Raw genomic sequence first — 15,232 nt, forward strand, 5'->3', positions numbered from 1 at the left:
GCGGTTTTTCAGACAAACGAATGTGTGCAGTTGTATGGGGCAGTTTTCTTTGACTTTTTTCACATGTTTGGGGTCAACTATGATATGAAATGTGATTGTTTAGTCTAAAATGAAAAAATTCATAAGACACATAGGAATGTCATAAAAATATGAATTTTGATATGAAATATGATTTTTTTCATCATAGTGGAAAAATTCATATGAAACATGGAATAAATGATATTCCATGAAAATTCACTTAATAAAGACAACTTTCAGCATTTTTCATCGAACTGGCTCGTTTCGTGCCTCAGCGCAGTGTGTTCTGTGCATTGTGCTTCTCAGGCGCTGAAAAGTCTAAGCGCTCTACGAGCAAGGGAAAGCGGTTTTTCAGACAAACGAATGTGTGCAGTTGATTGGGGCAGTTTTCTTTGACTTTTTTCACATGTTTGGGGTCAACTATGATATGAAATGTGATTGTTTAGTCTAAAATGAAAAAATTCCCAAAAAACATTGGAATGTCATAAAAAAATGAAATTTGATATGAAATATGATTTTTTTCATCATAGTGGAAAAATTCATATGAAACATGGAATAAATGATATTCAATGAAGATTCACTTAACAAAGACAACTGTCAACATTTTTCATCGAACTGGCTCGTTTCGTGCCTCAGCGCAGTGTGTTCTGTGCATTGTGCTTCTCAGGCGCTGAAAATGCGATTCCGCAAGTCTCAGCGCTCTACGAGCAAGGGAAAGCGGTTTTTCAGACAAACGAATGTGTGCAGTTGATTGGGGCAGTTTTCTTTGACTTTTTTCACATGTTTGGGGTCAACTATGATATGAAATGTGATTGTTTAGTCTAAAATGAAAAAATTCATAAGACACATAGGAATGTCATAAAAAATATGAATTTTGATATGAAATATGATTTTTTTCATCAACGTGCCAAAATTCATATGAACCATGTTATAAATGCTATTCCATGAAAATTCACTGAGCAAAGAAAACTGTCAACATTTTTCATCGAACTGGCTCGTTTCGTGCTTCAGCGCAGTGTGTTCTCCTCATTGTGCATCTCAGGCGCTGAAATTGCGATTCCGCAAGTCTCAGCGCTCTACGAGCAAGGGAAAGCGGTTTTTCAGACAAACGAATGTGTGCAGTTGATTGGGGCAGTTTTCTTTGACTTTTTTCACATGTTTGGGGTCAACTATGATATGAAATGTGATTGTTTAGTCTAAAATGAAAAAATTCATAAGACACATAGGAATGTCATAAAAAATATGAATTTTGATATGAAATATGATTTTTTTCATCATAGTGGAAAAATTCATATGAAACATGGAATAAATGATATTCCATGAAAATTCACTTAATAAAGACAACTTTCAGCATTTTTCATCGAACTGGCTCGTTTCGTGCCTCAGCGCAGTGTGTTCTGTGCATTGTGCTTCTCAGGCGCTGAAAATGCGATTCCGCAAGTCTCAGCGCTCTACGAGCAAGGGAAAGCGGTTTTTCAGACAAACGAATGTGTGCAGTTGTATGGGGCAGTTTTCTTTGACTTTTTTCACATGTTTGGGGTCAACTATGATATGAAATGTGATTGTTTAGTCTAAAATGAAAAAATTCATAAGACACATAGGAATGTCTTAAAATATATGAATTTTGATATGAAATATGATTTTTTTCATCATAGTGGAAAAATTCATATGAAACATGGAATAAATGATATTCCATGAAAATTCACTTAATAAAGACAACTTTCAGCATTTTTCATCGAACTGGCTCGTTTCGTGCCTCAGCGCAGTGTGTTCTGTGCATTGTGCTTCTCAGGCGCTGAAAATGCGATTCCGCAAGTCTCAGCGCTCTACGAGCAAGGGAAAGCGGTTTTTCAGACAAACGAATGTGTGCAGTTGATTGGGGCAGTTTGCTTTGACTTTTTTCACATGTTTGGGGTCAACTATGATATGAAATGTGATTGTTTATTCTAAAATGAAAAAATTCATAAGACACATAGGAATGTCTTAAAATATATGAATTTTGATATGAAATATGATTTTTTCATCATAGTGGAAAAATTCATATGAAACATGGAATAAATGATATTCCATGAAAATTCACTTAATAAAGACAACTTTCAGCATTTTTCATCGAACTGGCTCGTTTCGTGCCTCAGCGCAGTGTGTTCTGTGCATTGTGCTTCTCAGGCGCTGAAAATGCGATTCCGCAAGTCTCAGCGCTCTACGAGCAAGGGAAAGCGGTTTTTCAGACAAGCGAATGTGTATCAGTTGATTGGGGCAGTTTTCTTTGACTTGTCTCACATGTTTGGGGTCAACTATGATATGAATAGTGATTGTTTAGTCTAAAATGAAAAAATTCATAAGACACATAGGAATGTCTTAAAATATATGAATTTTGATATGAAATATGATTTTTTCATCATAGTGGAAAAATTCATATGAAACATGGAATAAATGATATTCCATGAAAATTCACTTAATAAAGACAACTTTCAGCATTTTTCATCGAACTGGCTCGTTTCGTGCCTCAGCGCAGTGTGTTCTGTGCATTGTGCTTCTCAGGCGCTGAAAATGCGATTCCGCAAGTCTCAGCGCTCTACGAGCAAGGGAAAGCGGTTTTTCAGACAAACGAATGTGTGCAGTTGTATGGGGCAGTTTTCTTTGACTTTTTTCACATGTTTGGGGTCAACTATGATATGAAATGTGATTGTTTAGTCTAAAATGAAAAAATTCATGAGACACATAGGAATGTCATAAAAAATATGAGTTTTGATATGAAATATGATTTTTTTCATCATAGTGGAAAAATTCATATGAAACATGGAATAAATGATATTCCATGAAAATTCACTTAATAAAGACAACTTTCAGCATTTTTCATCGAACTGGCTCGTTTCGTGCCTCAGCGCAGTGTGTTCTGTGCATTGTGCTTCTCAGGCGCTGAAAAGTCTAAGCGCTCTACGAGCAAGGGAAAGCGGTTTTTCAGACAAACGAATGTGTGCAGTTGATTGGGGCAGTTTGCTTTGACTTTTTTCACATGTTTGGGGTCAACTATGATATGAAATGTAATTATTTAGTCTAAAATGAAAAAATTCCCAAAAAACATTGGAACGTCATAAAAAAATGAATTTTAATATGAAATATGATTTATTCATCATAGTGGAAAAATTCATATGAAACATTTTATAAATGCTATTCAATGAAAATTCACTTAACAAAGACAACTGTCAACATTTTTCATCGAACTGGCTCGTTTCGTGCCTCAGCGCAGTGTGTTCTGTGCATTGTGCTTCTCAGGCGCTGAAAATGCGATTCCGCAAGTCTCAGCGCTCTACGAGCAAGGGAAAGCGGTTTTTCAGACAAACGAATGTGTGCAGTTGATTGGGGCAGTTTGCTTTGACTTTTTTCACATGTTTGGGGTCAACTATGATATGAAATGTGATTGTTTATTCTAAAATGAAAAAATTCATAAGACACATAGGAATGTCTTAAAATATATGAATTTTGATATGAAATATGATTTTTTCATCATAGTGGAAAAATTCATATGAAACATGGAATAAATGATATTCCATGAAAATTCACTTAATAAAGACAACTTTCAGCATTTTTCATCGAACTGGCTCGTTTCGTGCCTCAGCGCAGTGTGTTCTGTGCATTGTGCTTCTCAGGCGCTGAAAATGCGATTCCGCAAGTCTCAGCGCTCTACGAGCAAGGGAAAGCCGTTTTTCAGACAAACGAATGTGTGCAGTTGTATGGGGCAGTTTTCTTTGACTTTTTTCACATGTTTGGGGTCAACTATGATATGAAATGTGATTGTTTAGTCTAAAATGAAAAAATTCATAAGACACATAGGAATGTCATAAAAAATATGAATTTTGATATGAAATATGATTTTTTTCATCAACGTGCCAAAATTCATATGAACCATGTTATAAATGCTATTCCATGAAAATTCACTGAGCAAAGAAAACTGTCAACATTTTTCATCGAACTGGCTCGTTTCGTGCTTCAGCGCAGTGTGTTCTCCTCATTGTGCTTCTCAGGCGCTGAAAATGCGATTCCGCAAGTCTCAGCGCTCTACGAGCAAGGGAAAGCGGTTTTTCAGACAAGCGAATGTGTATCAGTTGATTGGGGCAGTTTTCTTTGACTTGTCTCACATGTTTGGGGTCAACTATGATATGAAATGTGATTGTTTAGTCTAAAATGAAAAAATTCATAAGACACATAGGAATGTCTTAAAATATATGAATTTTGATATGAAATATGATTTTTTTCATCATAGTGGAAAAATTCATATGAAACATGGAATAAATGATATTCCATGAAAATTCACTTAATAAAGACAACTTTCAGCATTTTTCATCGAACTGGCTCGTTTCGTGCCTCAGCGCAGTGTGTTCTGTGCATTGTGCTTCTCAGGCGCTGAAAATGCGATTCCGCAAGTCTCAGCGCTCTACGAGCAAGGGAAAGCGGTTTTTCAGACAAACGAATGTGTGCAGTTGTATGGGGCAGTTTTCTTTGACTTTTTTCACATGTTTGGGGTCAACTATGATATGAAATGTGATTGTTTAGTCTAAAATGAAAAAATTCATAAGACACATAGGAATGTCATAAAAAATATGAATTTTGATATGAAATATGATTTTTTTCATCATAGTGGAAAAATTCATATGAAACATGGAATAAATGATATTCCATGAAAATTCACTTAATAAAGACAACTTTCAGCATTTTTCATCGAACTGGCTCGTTTCGTGCCTCAGCGCAGTGTGTTCTCCTCATTGTGCTTCTCAGGCGCTGAAAATGCGATTCCGCAAGTCTCAGCGCTCTACGAGCAAGGGAAAGCGGTTTTTCAGACAAGCGAATGTGTATCAGTTGATTGGGGCAGTTTTCTTTGACTTTTTTCACATGTTTGGGGTCAACTATGATATGAAATGTGATTGTTTAGTCTAAAATGAAAAAATTCATAAGACACATAGGAATGTCATAAAAAATATGAATTTTGATATGAAATATGATTTTTTTCATCATAGTGGAAAAATTCATATGAAACATGGAATAAATGATATTCCATGAAAATTCACTTAATAAAGACAACTTTCAGCATTTTTCATCGAACTGGCTCGTTTCGTGCTTCAGCGCAGTGTGTTCTGTGCATTGTGCTTCTCAGGCGCTGAAAATGCGATTCCGCAAGTCTCAGCGCTCTACGAGCAAGGGAAAGCGGTTTTTCAGACAAACGAATGTGTGCAGTTGTATGGGGCAGTTTTCTTTGACTTTTTTCACATGTTTGGGGTCAACTATGATATGAAATGTGATTGTTTAGTCTAAAATGAAAAAATTCATAAGACACATAGGAATGTCATAAAAATATGAATTTTGATATGAAATATGATTTTTTTCATCATAGTGGAAAAATTCATATGAAACATGGAATAAATGATATTCCATGAAAATTCACTTAATAAAGACAACTTTCAGCATTTTTCATCGAACTGGCTCGTTTCGTGCCTCAGCGCAGTGTGTTCTGTGCATTGTGCTTCTCAGGCGCTGAAAAGTCTAAGCGCTCTACGAGCAAGGGAAAGCGGTTTTTCAGACAAACGAATGTGTGCAGTTGATTGGGGCAGTTTGCTTTGACTTTTTTCACATGTTTGGGGTAAACTATGATATGAAATGTAATTGTTTAGTCTAAAATGAAAAAATTCCCAAAAAACATTGGAACGTCATAAAAAATGAATTTTGATATGAAATATGATTTTTTTCATCATAGTGGAAAAATTCATATGAAACATTTTATAAATGCTGTTCCATGAAAATTCACTTAATAAAGACAACTTTCAGCAATTTTCATCGAACTGGCTCGTTTCGTGCTTCAGCGCAGTGTGTTCTGTGCATTGTGCTTCTCAGGCGCTGAAAATGCGATTCCGCAAGTCTCAGCGCTCTACGAGCAAGGGAAAGCGGTTTTTCAGACAAACGAATGTGTGCAGTTGTATGGGGCAGTTTTCTTTGACTTTTTTCACATGTTTGGGGTCAACTATGATATGAAATGTGATTGTTTAGTCTAAAATGAAAAAATTCATAAGACACATAGGAATGTCATAAAAAATATGAATTTTGATATGAAATATGATTTTTTTCATCATAGTGGAAAAATTCATATGAAACATGGAATAAATGATATTCCATGAAAATTCACTTAATAAAGACAACTTTCAGCATTTTTCATCGAACTGGCTCGTTTCGTGCCTCAGCGCAGTGTGTTCTGTGCATTGTGCTTCTCAGGCGCTGAAAATGCGATTCCGCAAGTCTCAGCGCTCTACGAGCAAGGGAAAGCGGTTTTTCAGACAAACGAATGTGTGCAGTTGATTGGGGCAGTTTGCTTTGACTTTTTTCACATGTTTGGGGTCAACTATGATATGAAATGTGATTGTTTATTCTAAAATGAAAAAATTCATAAGACACATAGGAATGTCTTAAAATATATGAATTTTGATATGAAATATGATTTTTTCATCATAGTGGAAAAATTCATATGAAACATGGAATAAATGATATTCCATGAAAATTCACTTAATAAAGACAACTTTCAGCATTTTTCATCGAACTGGCTCGTTTCGTGCCTCAGCGCAGTGTGTTCTGTGCATTGTGCTTCTCAGGCGCTGAAAATGCGATTCCGCAAGTCTCAGCGCTCTACGAGCAAGGGAAAGCGGTTTTTCAGACAAGCGAATGTGTATCAGTTGATTGGGGCAGTTTTCTTTGACTTGTCTCACATGTTTGGGGTCAACTATGATATGAATAGTGATTGTTTAGTCTAAAATGAAAAAATTCATAAGACACATAGGAATGTCTTAAAATATATGAATTTTGATATGAAATATGATTTTTTCATCATAGTGGAAAAATTCATATGAAACATGGAATAAATGATATTCCATGAAAATTCACTTAATAAAGACAACTTTCAGCATTTTTCATCGAACTGGCTCGTTTCGTGCCTCAGCGCAGTGTGTTCTGTGCATTGTGCTTCTCAGGCGCTGAAAATGCGATTCCGCAAGTCTCAGCGCTCTACGAGCAAGGGAAAGCGGTTTTTCAGACAAACGAATGTGTGCAGTTGTATGGGGCAGTTTTCTTTGACTTTTTTCACATGTTTGGGGTCAACTATGATATGAAATGTGATTGTTTAGTCTAAAATGAAAAAATTCATGAGACACATAGGAATGTCATAAAAAATATGAGTTTTGATATGAAATATGATTTTTTTCATCATAGTGGAAAAATTCATATGAAACATGGAATAAATGATATTCCATGAAAATTCACTTAATAAAGACAACTTTCAGCATTTTTCATCGAACTGGCTCGTTTCGTGCCTCAGCGCAGTGTGTTCTGTGCATTGTGCTTCTCAGGCGCTGAAAAGTCTAAGCGCTCTACGAGCAAGGGAAAGCGGTTTTTCAGACAAACGAATGTGTGCAGTTGATTGGGGCAGTTTGCTTTGACTTTTTTCACATGTTTGGGGTCAACTATGATATGAAATGTGATTGTTTAGTCTAAAATGAAAAAATTCATAAGACACATAGGAATGTCTTAAAATATATGAATTTTGATATGAAATATGATTTTTTTCATCATAGTGGAAAAATTCATATGAAACATGGAATAAATGATATTCCATGAAAATTCACTTAATAAAGACAACTTTCAGCATTTTTCATCGAACTGGCTCGTTTCGTGCCTCAGCGCAGTGTGTTCTGTGCATTGTGCTTCTCAGGCGCTGAAAATGCGATTCCGCAAGTCTCAGCGCTCTACGAGCAAGGGAAAGCGGTTTTTCAGACAAACGAATGTGTGCAGTTGATTGGGGCAGTTTGCTTTGACTTTTTTCACATGTTTGGGGTCAACTATGATATGAAATGTGATTGTTTATTCTAAAATGAAAAAATTCATAAGACACATAGGAATGTCTTAAAATATATGAATTTTGATATGAAATATGATTTTTTCATCATAGTGGAAAAATTCATATGAAACATGGAATAAATGATATTCCATGAAAATTCACTTAATAAAGACAACTTTCAGCATTTTTCATCGAACTGGCTCGTTTCGTGCCTCAGCGCAGTGTGTTCTGTGCATTGTGCTTCTCAGGCGCTGAAAATGCGATTCCGCAAGTCTCAGCGCTCTACGAGCAAGGGAAAGCCGTTTTTCAGACAAACGAATGTGTGCAGTTGTATGGGGCAGTTTTCTTTGACTTTTTTCACATGTTTGGGGTCAACTATGATATGAAATGTGATTGTTTAGTCTAAAATGAAAAAAATTCATAAGACACATAGGAATGTCATAAAAAATATGAATTTTGATATGAAATATGATTTTTTTCATCAACGTGCCAAAATTCATATGAACCATGTTATAAATGCTATTCCATGAAAATTCACTGAGCAAAGAAAACTGTCAACATTTTTCATCGAACTGGCTCGTTTCGTGCTTCAGCGCAGTGTGTTCTCCTCATTGTGCATCTCAGGCGCTGAAATTGCGATTCCGCAAGTCTCAGCGCTCTACGAGCAAGGGAAAGCGGTTTTTCAGACAAACGAATGTGTGCAGTTGATTGGGGCAGTTTTCTTTGACTTTTTTCACATGTTTGGGGTCAACTATGATATGAAATGTGATTGTTTAGTCTAAAATGAAAAAATTCATAAGACACATAGGAATGTCATAAAAATATGAATTTTGATATGAAATATGATTTTTTCATCATAGTGGAAAAATTCATATGAAACATGGAATAAATGATATTCCATGAAAATTCACTTAATAAAGACAACTTTCAGCATTTTTCATCGAACTGGCTCGTTTCGTGCCTCAGCGCAGTGTGTTCTGTGCATTGTGCTTCTCAGGCGCTGAAAATGCGATTCCGCAAGTCTCAGCGCTCTACGAGCAAGGGAAAGCGGTTTTTCAGACAAACGAATGTGTATCAGTTGATTGGGGCAGTTTTCTTTGACTTTTTTCACATGTTTGGGGTCAACTATGATATGAATAGTGATTGTTTAGTCTAAAATGAAAAAATTCATAAGACACATAGGAATGTCTTAAAATATATGAATTTTGATATGAAATATGATTTTTTCATCATAGTGGAAAAATTCATATGAAACATGGAATAAATGATATTCCATGAAAATTCACTTAATAAAGACAACTTTCAGCATTTTTCATCGAACTGGCTCGTTTCGTGCCTCAGCGCAGTGTGTTCTGTGCATTGTGCTTCTCAGGCGCTGAAAATGCGATTCCGCAAGTCTCAGCGCTCTACGAGCAAGGGAAAGCGGTTTTTCAGACAAACGAATGTGTGCAGTTGTATGGGGCAGTTTTCTTTGACTTTTTTCACATGTTTGGGGTCAACTATGATATGAAATGTGATTGTTTAGTCTAAAATGAAAAAATTCATAAGACACATAGGAATGTCATAAAAATATGAATTTTGATATGAAATATGATTTTTTTCATCATAGTGGAAAAATTCATATGAAACATGGAATAAATGATATTCCATGAAAATTCACTTAATAACGACAACTTTAAGCATTTTTCATCGAACTGGCTCGTTTCGTGCCTCAGCGCAGTGTGTTCTGTGCATTGTGCTTCTCAGGCGCTGAAAAGTCTAAGCGCTCTACAAGCAAGGGAAAGCGGTTTTTCAGACAAACGAATGTGTGCAGTTGATTGGGGCAGTTTGCTTTGACTTTTTTCACATGTTTGGGGTCAACTATGATATGAAATGTGATTGTTTATTCTAAAATGAAAAAATTCATAAGACACATAGGAATGTCTTAAAATATATGAATTTTGATATGAAATATGATTTTTTCATCATAGTGGAAAAATTCATATGAAACATGGAATAAATGATATTCCATGAAAATTCACTTAATAAAGACAACTTTCAGCATTTTTCATCGAACTGGCTCGTTTCGTGCCTCAGCGCAGTGTGTTCTGTGCATTGTGCTTCTCAGGCGCTGAAAAGTCTAAGCGCTCTACGAGCAAGGGAAAGCGGTTTTTCAGACAAACGAATGTGTGCAGTTGATTGGGGCAGTTTGCTTTGACTTTTTTCACATGTTTGGGGTCAACTATGATATGAAATGTGATTGTTTATTCTAAAATGAAAAAATTCATAAGACACATAGGAATGTCTTAAAATATATGAATTTTGATATGAAATATGATTTTTTCATCATAGTGGAAAAATTCATATGAAACATGGAATAAATGATATTCCATGAAAATTCACTTAATAAAGACAACTTTCAGCATTTTTCATCGAACTGGCTCGTTTCGTGCCTCAGCGCAGTGTGTTCAGTGCATTGTGCTTCTCAGGCGCTGAAAATGCGATTCCGCAAGTCTCAGCGCTCTACGAGCAAGGGAAAGCGGTTTTTCAGACAAACGAATGTGTGCAGTTGTATGGGGCAGTTTTCTTTGACTTTTTTCACATGTTTGGGGTCAACTATGATATGAAATGTGATTGTTTATTCTAAAATGAAAAAAATTCATAAGACACATAGGAATGTCATAAAAAATATGAATTTTGATATGAAATATGATTTTTTTCATCAACGTGCCAAAATTCATATGAACCATGTTATAAATGCTATTCCATGAAAATTCACTGAGCAAAGAAAACTGTCAACATTTTTCATCGAACTGGCTCGTTTCGTGCTTCAGCGCAGTGTGTTCTCCTCATTGTGCATCTCAGGCGCTGAAATTGCGATTCCGCAAGTCTCAGCGCTCTACGAGCAAGGGAAAGCGGTTTTTCAGACAAGCGAATGTGTATCAGTTGATTGGGGCAGTTTTCTTTGACTTGTCTCACATGTTTGGGGTCAACTATGATATGAATAGTGATTGTTTAGTCTAAAATGAAAAAATTCATAAGACACATAGGAATGTCTTAAAATATATGAATTTTGATATGAAATATGATTTTTTCATCATAGTGGAAAAATTCATATGAAACATGGAATAAATGATATTCCATGAAAATTCACTTAATAAAGACAACTTTCAGCATTTGTCATCGAACTGGCTCGTTTCGTGCCTCAGCGCAGTGTGTTCTGTGCATTGTGCTTCTCAGGCGCTGAAAATGCGATTCCGCAAGTCTCAGCGCTCTACGAGCAAGGGAAAGCCGTTTTTCAGACAAACGAATGTGTGCAGTTGTATGGGGCAGTTTTCTTTGACTTTTTTCACATTTTTGGGGTCAACTATGATATGAAATGTAATTGTTTAGTCTAAAATGAAAAAATTCATAAGACACATTGGAATGTCATAAAAAATATGAATTTTGATATGAAATATGATTTTTTTCATCATAATGTAAAAATTCATATGAAACATGGAATAAATGATATTCCATGAAAATTCACTTAATAAAGACAACTTTCAGCATTTTTCATCGAACTGGCTCGTTTCGTGCTTCAGCGCAGTGTGTTCTCCTCATTGTGCTTCTCAGGCGCTGAAAATGCGATTCCGCAAGTCTCAGCGCTCTACGAGCAAGGGAAAGCGGTTTTTCAGACAAGCGAATGTGTATCAGTTGATTGGGTCAGTTTTCTTTGACTTTTCTCACATGTTTGGGGTCAACTATGATATGAAATGTGATTGTTTAGTCTAAAATGAAAAAATTCATGAGACACATAGGAATGTCATAAAAAATATGAATTTTGATATGAAATATGATTTTTTTCATCATAGTGGAAAAATTAATATGAAACATGGAATAAATGATATTCCATGAAAATTCACTTAATAAAGACAACTTTCAGCATGTTTCATCGAACTGGCTCGTTTCGTGCTTCAGCGCAGTGTGTTCTGTGCATTGTGCTTCGCAGGCACTGAAAATGCGATTCCGCAAGTCTCAGCGCTCTACGAGCAAGGGAAAGCGGTTTTTCAGACAAACGAATGTGTGCAGTTGTATGGGGCAGTTTTCTTTGACTTTTTTCACATGTTTGGGGTCAACTATGATATGAAATGTGATTGTTTAGTCTAAAATGAAAAAATTCATAAGACACATAGGAATGTCATAAAAATATGAATTTTGATATGAAATATGATTTTTTTCATCATAGTGGAAAAATTCATATGAAACATGGAATAAATGATATTCCATGAAAATTCACTTAATAAAGACAACTTTCAGCATTTTTCATCGAACTGGCTCGTTTCGTGCCTCAGCGCTGTGTGTTCTGTGCATTGTGCTTCGCAGGCGCTGAAAAGTCTAAGCGCTCTACGAGCAAGGGAAAGCGGTTTTTCAGACAAACGAATGTGTGCAGTTGATTGGGGCAGTTTGCTTTTGACTTTTTTCACATGTTTGGGGTCAACTATGATATGAAATGTAATTGTTTAGTCTAAAATGAAAAAATTCCCAAAAAACATTGGAACGTCATAAAAAAATGAATTTTAATATTTAATATGATTTTTTTCATCATAGTGGAAAAATTCATATGAAACATGTTATAAATGCTATTCAATGAAAATTCACTTAACAAAGACAACTGTCAACATTTTTCATCGAACTGGCTCGTTTCGTGCTTCAGCGCAGTGTGTTCTCCTCATTGTGCTTCTCAGGCGCTGAAAATGCGATTCCGCAAGTCTCAGCGCTCTACGAGCAAGGGAAAGCGGTTTTTCAGACAAACGAATGTGTGTTGTTGATTGGGGCAGTTTTCTTTGACTTTTTTCACATGTTTGGGGTCAACTATGATATGAAATGTGATTGTTTAGTCTAAAATGAAAAAAATTCATAAGACACATAGGAATGTCATAAAAAATATGAATTTTGATATGAAATATGATTTTTTTCATCAACGTGCTAAAATTCATATGAACCATGTTATAAATGCTATTCCATGAAAATTCACTGAGCAAAGAAAACTGTCAACATTTTTCATCGAACTGGCTCGTTTCGTGCTTCAGCGCAGTGTGTTCTCCTCATTGTGCATCTCAGGCGCTGAAATTGCGATTCCGCAAGTCTCAGCGCTCTACGAGCAAGGGAAAGCGGTTTTTCAGACAAACGAATGTGTGCAGTTGATTGGGGCAGTTTTCTTTGACTTTTCTCACATGTTTGGGGTCAACTATGATATGAAATGTGATTGCTTAGTCTAAAATGAAAAAATTCATAAGACACATAGGAATGTCATAAAAAATATGAATTTTGATATGAAATATGATTTTTTTCATCATAGCGGAAAAATTCATATGAAACATGGAATAAATGATATTCCATCAAAATTCACTTAATAAAGACAACTTTCAGCATGTTTCATCGAACTGGCTCGTTTCGTGCTTCAGCGCAGTGTGTTCTGTGCATTGTGCTTCGCAGGCGCTGAAAATGCGAATCCGCAAGTCTCAGAGCTCTACGAGCAAGGGAAAGCGGTTTTTCAGACAAACGAATGTGTGCAGTTGTATGGGGCAGTTTTCTTTGACTTTTTTCACATGTTTGGGGTCAACTATGATATGAAATGTGATTGTTTAGTCTAAAATGAAAAAATTCATAAGACACATAGGAATGTCTTAAAATATATGAATTTTGATATGAAATATGATTTTTTTCATCATAGTGGAAAAATTCATATGAAACATGGAATAAATGATATTCCATGAAAATTCACTTAATAAAGACAACTTTCAGCATTTTTCATCGAACTGGCTCGTTTCGTGCCTCAGCGCAGTGTGTTCTGTGCATTGTGCTTCTCAGGCGCTGAAAAGTCTAAGCGCTCTACAAGCAAGGGAAAGCGGTTTTTCAGACAAACGAATGTGTGCAGTTGATTGGGGCAGTTTGCTTTGACTTTTTTCACATGTTTGGGGTCAACTATGATATGAAATGTGATTATTCTAAAATGAAAAAATTCATAAGACACATAGGAATGTCTTATAATATATGAATTTTGATATGAAATATGATTTTTTCATCATAGTGGAAAAATTCATATGAAACATGGAATAAATGATATTCCATGAAAATTCACTTAATAAAGACAACTTTCAGCATTTTTCATCGAACTGGCTCGTTTCGTGCCTCAGCGCAGTGTGTTCAGTGCATTGTGCTTCTCAGGCGCTGAAAATGCGATTCCGCAAGTCTCAGCGCTCTACGAGCAAGGGAAAGCCGTTTTTCAGACAAACGAATGTGTGCAGTTGTATGGGGCAGTTTTCTTTGACTTTTTTCACATGTTTGGGGTCAACTATGATATGAAATGTGATTGTTTAGTCTAAAATGAAAAAAATTCATAAGACACATAGGAATGTCATAAAAAATATGAATTTTGATATGAAATATGATTTTTTTCATCAACGTGCCAAAATTCATATGAACCATGTTATAAATGCTATTCCATGAAAATTCACTTAGCAAAGAAAACTGTCAACATTTTTCATCGAACTGGCTCGTTTCGTGCTTCAGCGCAGTGTGTTCTCCTCATTGTGCATCTCAGGCGCTGAAATTGCGATTCCGCAAGTCTCAGCGCTCTACGAGCAAGGGAAAGCGGTTTTTCAGACAAACGAATGTGTGCAGTTGATTGGGGCAGTTTTCTTTGACTTTTCTCACATGTTTGGGGTCAACTATGATATGAAATGTGATTGCTTAGTCTAAAATGAAAAAATTCATAAGACACATAGGAATGTCATAAAAAATATGAATTTTGATATGAAATATGATTTTTTTCATCATAGCGGAAAAATTCATATGAAACATGGAATAAATGATATTCCATGAAAATTCACTTAATAAAGACAACTTTCAGCATGTTTCATCTAACTGGCTCGTTTCGTGCTTCAGCGCAGTGTTTTCTGTGCATTGTGCTTCGCAGGCGCTGAAAATGCGATTCCGCAAGTCTCAGCGCTCTACGAGCAAGGGAAAGCGGTTTTTCAGACAAACGAATGTGTGCAGTTGATTGGGGCAGTTTTCTTTGACTTTTTTCACATGTTTGGGGTCAACTATGATATGAAATGTGATTGTTTAGTCTAAAATGAAAAAATTCATAAGACACATAGGAATGTCATAAAAATATGAATTTTGATATGAAATATGATTTTTTTCATCATAGTGGAAAAATTCATATGAAACATGGAATAAATGATATTCCATGAAAATTCACTTAATAAAGACAACTTTCAGCATTTTTCATCGAACTGGCTCGTTTCGTGCCTCAGCGCAGTGTGTTCTGTGCATTGTGCTTCTCAGGCGCTGAAAATGCGATTCCGCAAGTCT

The sequence above is a fragment of the Hemibagrus wyckioides genome, linkage group LG25, assembly GCF_019097595.1.
Source record: "Hemibagrus wyckioides isolate EC202008001 linkage group LG25, SWU_Hwy_1.0, whole genome shotgun sequence".
NCBI lineage: Eukaryota > Metazoa > Chordata > Actinopteri > Siluriformes > Bagridae > Hemibagrus > Hemibagrus wyckioides.